This window comes from Acomys minous (genome assembly GCF_964271855.1).
Source record: "Acomys minous genome assembly, chromosome: 19".
Classification (NCBI taxonomy): Eukaryota; Metazoa; Chordata; class Mammalia; order Rodentia; family Muridae; genus Acomys; species Acomys minous.
In genome coordinates, this window is record NC_140499.1 from 9,752,439 (window position 1) to 9,761,936 (window position 9,498).

Consider the following 9,498-nt stretch of genomic DNA (forward strand, 5'->3'; position numbering starts at 1 on the left):
CAGACTCTCCCTCCCCAGACTTTTATCTTTAGCTTTGTTTCTCAGTCAATAGAACCCATCCTTGGGGAAGACGTCACGTGGCGTACTTTATAGCCTGCTGACCTCTATGTTATCTTGGTCAGAGACCACACCGGATCCCTTAAGCTACTGGACCCATGTTCTTTGTAGAGGTCACATGTACTTTGGAAAGGAGTTTCCATGTAGCTATGCCTTAAGCTTTATTGTGCACCTGGGACTGGGATGGTTGTTACCTGGAAATTTCTTTCCAAAATTATACTGTACTTAAATATGTCTAAACTAAACTGCCTGGTGTCAGCCTCCAGAAGGCTGATCCAGCCTGGCTAAGTCTAAGCTGAGGCAAAGTTTCCTTCTTGCGGCTCAGCAGATCATTTTGCTGCCAGTCGTGACTCCTGCAGGGATCCCACATTCCCTCTTCAGTTCAGCCTTGTAGACACACCCAAAGACGTGTGTTTCCATGGCGATTCTAAACCCAGTCTTGTTACCAATGATGACGATGACTGGCCGTCACATCCTGTCTCAGAAACAGTGGCGGCAGGCTTTCTGTCATGCAGCGGGAGTTTTAGCCTTGGTACTGCCTAAGGACTAGGCTTCCTAAGACAGGGCCATCAATCAGGGGAAGAGCCTTTTGGTCTTCCAGCCTTGTTCCTGAGAGATAGTTCTTAGCTGTATTTGTTGAAATTGGTAAGCTACTTGTGTTATTCTGCTGAGCAGTTGAAGGGTGGCGTGAGAGTCACTAAGAAGTGTAGCAATGGAATAACGCACCTTTATCTTCCAAATGCTGAAGAAACCCAGCAGACCCATTCTAGCCTTTGGAAGAAGTGTAAGGGCAAAATCAGTGCCATATTCTATATGTAATGTATATTCTGCAATTAATGATGGTCTGTATGAGAGCTTGTCCCCTAGGTGACCCCTCTCCCTGCGTTCTGGGAATGACACCTGCCAGCCGTCCCCAGAAACTCCACCGGAGCGATTACATACAATTAGCTCCCAATGCTCCTGTGAGACAAAAAGACTTCCCCTCCAGACTTAGCCTCCGCCTAAGCTGCCTAAAGATCAACATTCCTGGGACCCACCACCCCACTTCCCTTTGTAAGCCCATTGCCCTTGAAACTCGGGGTCACTCTCCCATCCTGCTGCATCAGGAGGGATTGTGATCTGAAGCTCTGAGCCCGTAATACAGGACCCTGTGTTTGTTGCACTGGTATCGAGTCCTGGTGGTCTTTTTTTTGGGGGGGGGTTTCGCGATCTGGGTGATCTCGGTATTACAGAAGCACCAGCAGGTTTTCATAAGTTGCCCAGAACACGTGAATATGAGTTTGGAAAGAGAAAATTCTTTGTTCATGAACGGAGACAGCTAAGGTCAAAGGAGTTAACCCTACTCCTTCAGCAGAGGGCCACCCAGATTTAATAGAGAAACAACAATAACAGTAGCTATTGCTTCTTAGATGCTTAGTCTAATTTGCCCCTATGCAAAACCAGCCAGAAGTCTACGTTATATATCTGGAAGAGTACAGCAAGGCCTTTGCTTGGTTAGTCTCAGACTCCAAGACATCAAGGCTGCTGCTGCTGTGAACATAATTCCCACCTGTCCTGAGGCCTACTAAGCAACTGCCCTACAAAGAAATGAAAACCCAACTACTACTGAGGCTATTAGTGTTGTCCCAATTGACAAGAGCCCCCCAGCTCCTCAGAAAAAAAAAAAAACAGGACAATGAACTTCAGTAATTACATGTTCTTCAAATATCAGGATCAAGAATAGCAGAGAAAAATGTGACAAACACAGGAGCAGTTTGAGGAGCTGGTTTACTTTGAAATAAGACTTACAGTGTAGGGGGCTGGAGAGATGGCTCAGCGGTTAAGAGCACTGACTGCTCCTCCAGAGGTCCTGAGTTCAATTCCCAGCAACCACATGGTGGCTCACAACCATCTATAATGTGATCTGGTGCCCTCCTCTGGCTGCAGGTGTACATGCAGGCAGAGCACTGTATACATAATAATAAACAAATAAATCTTTAAAAAAAAAAGACTTACTGTGTGCCTTGAAGGAGAGGAGAAAAATGTAGCAGGACTTGTGAGAGGAGTTCAAGAGCAATGCATGAATCCTCGCTGCCTTACCATTTCTATAGGTTTCGGGAACGTACCCAGTGTTCCTGAGAGGAGCAAGCTACCGGGGAACAAAATGTCCCGTAAGACTTGCTCCAAAGGCTTGCGTGGAGAATGTCTTCAGTTTTTAGGAGGATGCTTTGAAGGAAGAGAGAGCTGAGAGCACAAATATAGTGATATGATGGTAGCAGCCACAAATAGGCCACCTAAAGCCAGGACAGGTGTCACTAATCCCAGCAGGGCTGAGAAAGCTCCAGGAGCCAAGCGGGTGGGTTATTTTTGGAGGCTACTGGCAAACAAGGAGACCTTGTAACCCAGGAACCTATCTGGAAAGTGGGGAGTCCAGGATAGTATGACTGCCCTGAATAGGGACAGAGAGATCAGTGTCATGGCTGAATTGTGTCCCTCCCCCATCTGCGTGCTGAAATTCTAACACCTGTCATCTTAGCATGTAGTGTTTCTGGGAGATCACGTGTTGATGACGTAATATGGTTAAGAATATTGTGATGTTTATTTTTGTCAGCGCCACCTGGTAGTTGAGTCTCAATAAGACCTAGTCTACACTGGGTTTGTCTATAGGGCAAGTGTGTGGGGGATTGTCTTAATTAAAGTTAATGGATGTGGAACAACGTAGCCCACTGTGGGTAACACCATTCCCTAGACAGAGGTTCTGAACTACGTAAGACCAGAGAAATGGAGCTGAGCACAAGCAAGCAAGCAAGCAAGCAAGCAAGCATGTACACATCCAGTCTCTTTGCTCTTGGCTGTGGATGCGAAGTGACTAGATACTTCAAGTTTCTGCTGTCTTGACTTCCCTCAGTGATGGATTGTAACCTGGAATTATAGGACAAGTAAAACTGTTTCTCCCCTTAGGTTGCCCTTTGCCAGGGTAGTTAATCATAGCATTAGAAATTAGAGCCGGGTGTGGTGGCACACACCTTTAATTTCAGCACTCAGGGAGACAGAGATGGTAGGTCAAACTCTGTAAGTTCAAGTCTAGCCTGGTCTACAAAGTGAGTCCAGGACAGCCAAGGATATACAGAGAAACTTTGTCTTGAAAAACCAAAACCCAAAACCAAACCAAACCAAACCAAACTAAACCAAACCAACCAACCAACCAAACAAACAAAAAACCCAAAGAAATTAAGTTCGGACAATAAGGTTATTGGAGTGAGCTGTAATGACTTCTACTGAAAAAAGCTTGAAGGCTGGGTGTGGTGGCATATACATGTAGTCCTAGCACTTAGGAAGGAAGAGGCAGGAGGATCTCTGTGAGTTCAAGGCCAGGCTGGTCTACAAAGTGAGTCCAGAACAATTAAGGCTACACAGGGAAACTCTGCCTCAAAAAACCAAACCAACCAACCAACCAAATAAACAAAAAAGCTTGAAGACAGACATGCATACAAGAGAAAGTGCCGCCTGATTATGGAGAAAGGACATGCCTATACTCCAAGGAACACTGGAGACTGCTAGCAATCCCTGACCAGCTACCATCTCACAGGGCAAATTTCCCTCCTTCATAGGCCCCAGAAGGAGCCAACCCTGATACAACCTTGATTATGAACTGCAAGCTTCTAGAACAGACACAATCAGCTTCCATTTTGTGAGCCATTGGCTTATGATACCGTTACAGCAGCCCAACACCCTCAGAGCATAAGGTACTGGAATGCTTTATTGATGATACTTGAGGGGATAGCAACTCCCGTGACTGTGACAAGGTCATGCCCTTTCAGTGATACTCAGTGTCTGATCTGTGTTCTAGCTATGATGTCCCTCCCACCAAATCCTAGGGAAATGTAAGCACAAATATTCATTCAACAAACACAGGCAACTACCATATGCCCAGTAACTTAGGGTTAAACAGAAAGATAACATATAAAACTGCAGGGGGGGGGGGACAGTGGGGATGTGGGGGGGAGGGGAGAGGGGGTCTCTCCAAGCACCTTGGCCAGCATTGGGTCCATGCATGTGAGATAAGAAGGAAATCTAACTCAAAACAGCTCAATAAGCTTGTGTTAGTTCAAACTTCTAGAGTCTGACACCAGCAGTTTATTCTAGGCGTATTTAAGCACGGTACAATCTGGGAAAGTGTTTCCTAGTGATAATTAATTCAATGCCCTATGTACAACAGAGCTTAAGACACGATTACACTGAAACTCTTTGTAAAGCACGTGTGAGCTCTTCCATTAAGATGGATTCTATAGGTTGACTGAGAAACGATGCTCAAGATAAGGATGTGGGGAGAATGAGTGAGTCTGGGGCAGCCTGAGGTGGCCTGGCCACACAGATAGCTCAGGGCTCACCAGGGTACCAACCACATCCATCCCCAGCCTTCTGGGTGGAAAAACAGTGTGGTGGTTTGAATAAGAATGGCCCCCCATAGGGTCACAGATTTGAATCACCAGATGTGACCTTATTTGAGGAAGTGTGTCATTAGGAGTGGGGTTTGAGGTTTCAAATGCTCGATCCAGGTCCAGGATCCCTTTCTCTTCCTTCTGCCTGCCGGTCCAGATGTAGAACTCTGGGCTCCTCTTCCAGCACCATGTCCACTTGCACGCCGCCATGTTTCCCGCCATGATGATAATGCACTAAGCCTCTGAACTGTAAGCCAGCCCCAATGAAATGTTTTCCTTTATAAGAGTTGCTGTGGCCGGGCGTGGCGGCGCACGCCTTTAATCCCAGCACTCGGGAGGCAGAGGCAGGCGGATCGATGTGAGTTCAAGGCCAGCCTGGTCTACAAAGCAAGTCCAGGACAGCCAAGGTTAACACAGAGAGACCCTGTCTAGAAAAAAAAACCCAAACAAACAAACAAACAAACAAAAACAAACAAAAAAAGAGTTGCTGTGGCCATGCTGTCTCTTCACAGCAATGGAAACCCTAACTAAGACAATAGGTTGCACATCTCTTCCTCTGAAGAGACAACCTTGTGTATTTAACACTCCTGGTTTCCCTGGTGCTTATCTGGGGGCACAAGGACCTTGTGTCTCCTACATAAAACTGGGTTCAGTCACTGTCCTCAGCTGTGTGTGGGCGCTCCGTGCTAAAGTAACGCTGTGCATTCATGAGGCCCTGAGTTCAGATGGACAGCGTTGGTTCCTGTAACCCCAGTACTGGCGAGCAGAGACAGGCAGATCTTGGAGGCTTACTGACCTGCCAGTCTAGCCCAAACAGTGAAGTCCAACTTTAGTGAGAGGTTTTGTCCTAAAAAATTAGGTAGAAAGCCATAGAAGTTTTCTAAAAACAAACTCTAATTTCACATGAGCACAGGTCAGTCAGTGCACCTGTAAACATACACGAACCCCTAAATAAGCCAGTCATCCCCTTACACACACACACACACACACACACACACACACACACACACACACACACACACATTTATTCTTATTTTTTATTTATTTATTTTTGGTTTTTCGAGACAGGGTTTCTCTGTGTGTCCTTGGCTATCCTGGACTCACTTTTGTAGATGCATTTATTTTTAAATAATAGGACCTGGGGAAGTGTTCTCCAGCACCGAGGCCTGGGCTGGCCCCCAGAAGCAAAGTGAAGTGGGGAAGAGAGTGAACCCCAGCAAGTGTCAGGGTATCATGCCCTCAGCACCTACCGTTCCTGGACAGCATTCAACCGAACACATCCAGCGCGGTCCTGCTTTCCTTTCTAAAGTGGACGTCCTGGCAGGTCACCAAGACTATTGTTCCATCTCTTATTTATTTATTTATTTATTTATTTAGTGTGTGTGTGTGTGTGTGTCTAAGTGTGGTTGTGCATGTCATAGGGCATTATGTGGAGGTCAGAGAACAACTTTCAGGAGTCAGTTCTCACCTTCCACTGTGAGTTCTGTCAACAGGCGGGCCCTGCAGGTGCTTTACCTACCAAGGAGTCATCTTACCCAGCCGTCTCTCTTTTCTTGACATTTCCTCAGGTGCGAGACCACACAGAGGTTCGTAGGTCCACTTGACCTAGTTTTGTGGCTGGATTCCACCAGAGCCTTCACTATGCTATTTCTGAGGACTATATTCCCTGGTGTGTGATTAGGAAGCTAGTTACTGGCTGTTAGCCATTAAGGTTTTTAAGAACTAATTTTTCCCCATTGTGTCTGTCCATTGTTCATGACTCTGTATTACATAGTATGTTATCATACAAACACGCATGTGCTGTACATTGACCACATCCCCTCCTCAGAGCCTCTTCTCCAGCCTGCCCCCTCCCATTACTCCTCTGTTTTCTTCTGCTTTCCTGTCATGCATGCCGACATGATTTCATGTAGCTGTGTAACATCTGAGACTCACAAATGAGATTAAAATATGCCACTATTTGTCGTTTTGTGATTGGCTTAATTTATTGTCCCCAGTTGTATACCTTTCCTACTGATGGTATAACTGTTTTTGCATTTTGGCTGGGAAAATTCCCCTGTTGCTAGGTACCTGGGCTGGTCCCCTGACTTGGTTACTGTGGGTGGAGCTGCAGTGAACATTGTTATTCAAGTATCCCTGACTTATGTGCACTTGCAGTGATGGGGTACACAGCCAGTGAGGCCCAGCTGTAGCACAGCCATGGGGTACACACCCAGATGCTGCCCAGCTGTGATACAGCGATGGGATACACACCCAGATGCTGCCCGGCTGTGGCACAGCGATGGGGTACACACCCAGGTGCTGCCCGGGTGTGGCACAGCGATGGGGTACACACCCAGGTGCTGCCCGGCTGTGGCACAGCGATGGGGTACACACTCAGGTGCTGCCTGGCTGTGGCACAGCGATGGGGTACACACCCAGGTGCTGCCCGGGTGTGGCACAGTGATGGTACACACCCAGGTGCTGCCCGGGTGTGGCACAGCGATGGGGTACACACTCAGGTGCTGCCTGGCTGTGGCACAACGATGGGGTGCACACCTAGATGCTGCCCAGCTGTGGCACATGTCATGTGCCATAGGTTTTTGAGAACGCTCCGTGCTGATTTCTGTGGTTGCCAGACAAGTATACACTCCCATCTGCAGTATATAAGCGTCCCTTTTTGTCACCCTCCATGCCAGCTTTTGCTGTTGTTTTCTTGGTGACTGCTGTTGTGATTGGGGTTAGGTGGAAATCAGTGTAGTTTTTATTTGTATTCCTCTGAAGGGTAGCAGGGTTGGACATTTTTAGCTATTTGTATTTCACCCTGTGAGAACTATCTGTCAATTGATTTAGTCCATTTATTGATTGGGTTTTTAAAAATTTCTTGCTGAAAACTCCACTTTTATTGTGGATAATTTTAATTAAAAGAGACAAATTGCAACAGTGAAGTGGAATGTTCAAATTATGTTGCTACACCAATCATAAACACAGGCACAGTCTCGTCTCTTATAAATTGGACTTTGTCTGCTGACCCCATGGGATCATATGGAAGTAAAAATCAGCCAGGATATTTCATGGAGTTCATGAATGTACGTTAGAATGAATGAGTCAGTCTCTCTCTTGTTTTTGATTTTTGTTTGTTTGTTTTTCCGAGAGAGGGTTTCTTTGTGTAGCCTTGGCTGTCCTGGACTTGCTTTGTAGACCAGGTTGGCCTCGAACTCACAGAGATCCACCTGCCTCTGCCTCTCGAGTGCTGGGATTAAGGGTGTGTACCACCACCTCCAGGCCTTGTTTTAATTTTTAAAGATTATTTTATTTCTATTTACATGTACATGTATATGGCTGTGTGAATGTATGTTTGGTGGGGGCAGCTGTGCCGGCCAAGGCCAGAGGAGGGCGCTGTACCCTCAGAGTTGGAGTTACAGGTGGTTGGTTGTGAACCCCCTGTGTGTCCTGAGAACAGACTTCAGGGCTGAGCAAGAGCAGCACTAGTCTCAACGCTCAGCCACCTCTCCAGCCCCTCACTTTAGTTAGTTTGTTTTTGAGACAGGGTTTCTCTGTGTACCCCTGACTGCCCTGAACTCGCTCTGTAGACCAGGCTGGCCTCGAACTCACAGAGATCCACCCACCTCTGCTTCCCCAGTGCTGGGATTACAGGTATGTGTCACCAGGCCTGGTTTTTTGGTTTTTGTTTTAATAAAGTTGGTTTGTTTGGATGAGAATAAAAAAAAAAAAAAAAAAAAAAAGTCTAATTTGTGCTTGGTCTATGTTTCCTGATTTTTCTTTTAAACTCTTGTTTTTCTTCCTTCTTTGTTTTCCTTGAAATGCAGTTAAGAAAGCAGCTCATCTTCCCCACCAAATCTCCTGAAGTCTGATTTTTACTTGTGGTATTGCCATGTGTTCTGAACGCATTTCACAGGCCTTTACACTTCCCCACACCTGGCTAATAGACTTACGTGCTGGGTCTGATTCGGGTTTGGGATGTTTGAAGTCTTCATTTGAGATTTGCCTAACACTGATGTTCCAGTCTTCAATACCCACGTGTGTGGAGAAAGAGAACGCTACGGGATTTCCCTTTGTAGAATGCAAATCCTATGTGAGGACCCGTAGCTGTCTTTGCTCCCTAAGCTCTCTAACATAGCACATGTCTGGCTCTGGCTAGTGCCCAAAGAGGGGCTGGGCTTGAGTAGAAGGTTCTGGTACCCTATATCCACGTTAAGCTTGTATATTCCACATATGCCGTCATCCTTAAACCTCTTTCAGGTCCCAGCCTCCAAGTCTCACTTAGAACAATTTAAACAGAGACAGGAGATGAGTCTGGCCACTTGGGCAGTTGGGAGCTTGACACAGAAAAGATATTGGCTGTTGTTCTTTTTCCGAATAGCTGTGACCTGATCATCTTGCTCGCCCGGCTGACTTAATGGCGGATGAGCTGATGGTGGTTGTGACCCTGCACAGCCATTCTTGAGCCTCCACTTAGAGACCCCCCCTGCCCCCCCCCCCCCCCCCGCTTCTGACATGGCTGGTTGTAAGATGGGGTTGTCTCCTGTTGTTATGGCAATGGAGCCTAACTAGAGGTCAGTGTAAGTGAACAAAAAACACTAGCAGAAACCACCTCATTAACACTGAACTTCAATTATGTTACAGAATTTTCTTTCTTCCAGTTTCTAACAAGCCCGGATAAGGCACCGCCACCTTCCAGTCCTGTTGGAGGCGGTGCTCGCTAGCTGAATTCTACTTTGTATAACTTTCCTAAGTGGGTTGATTAGTAAATTCTTCAGAGCGTCAACTTTACTTCTCTAAACTTCTACGTCATCCGTACGTCTGGAGTCTAGGTGGTAAGATACTAAGGAGCTGGTTGTATCATCCGCCGCAGGGGACATCACACAGCCGGAGTGAGGGGCACGTGTGTTCAGGCCTCTGGCTTCTTAAAACCTTATCATGCTCAGTGACCTCCTAGAGTCCCCATGTTTGTAGTGACCGCCCAGAGTCCCCATCTTGAATTGCTCAGTACCAGAGCAGCAGGAGACGCGTGCAAACC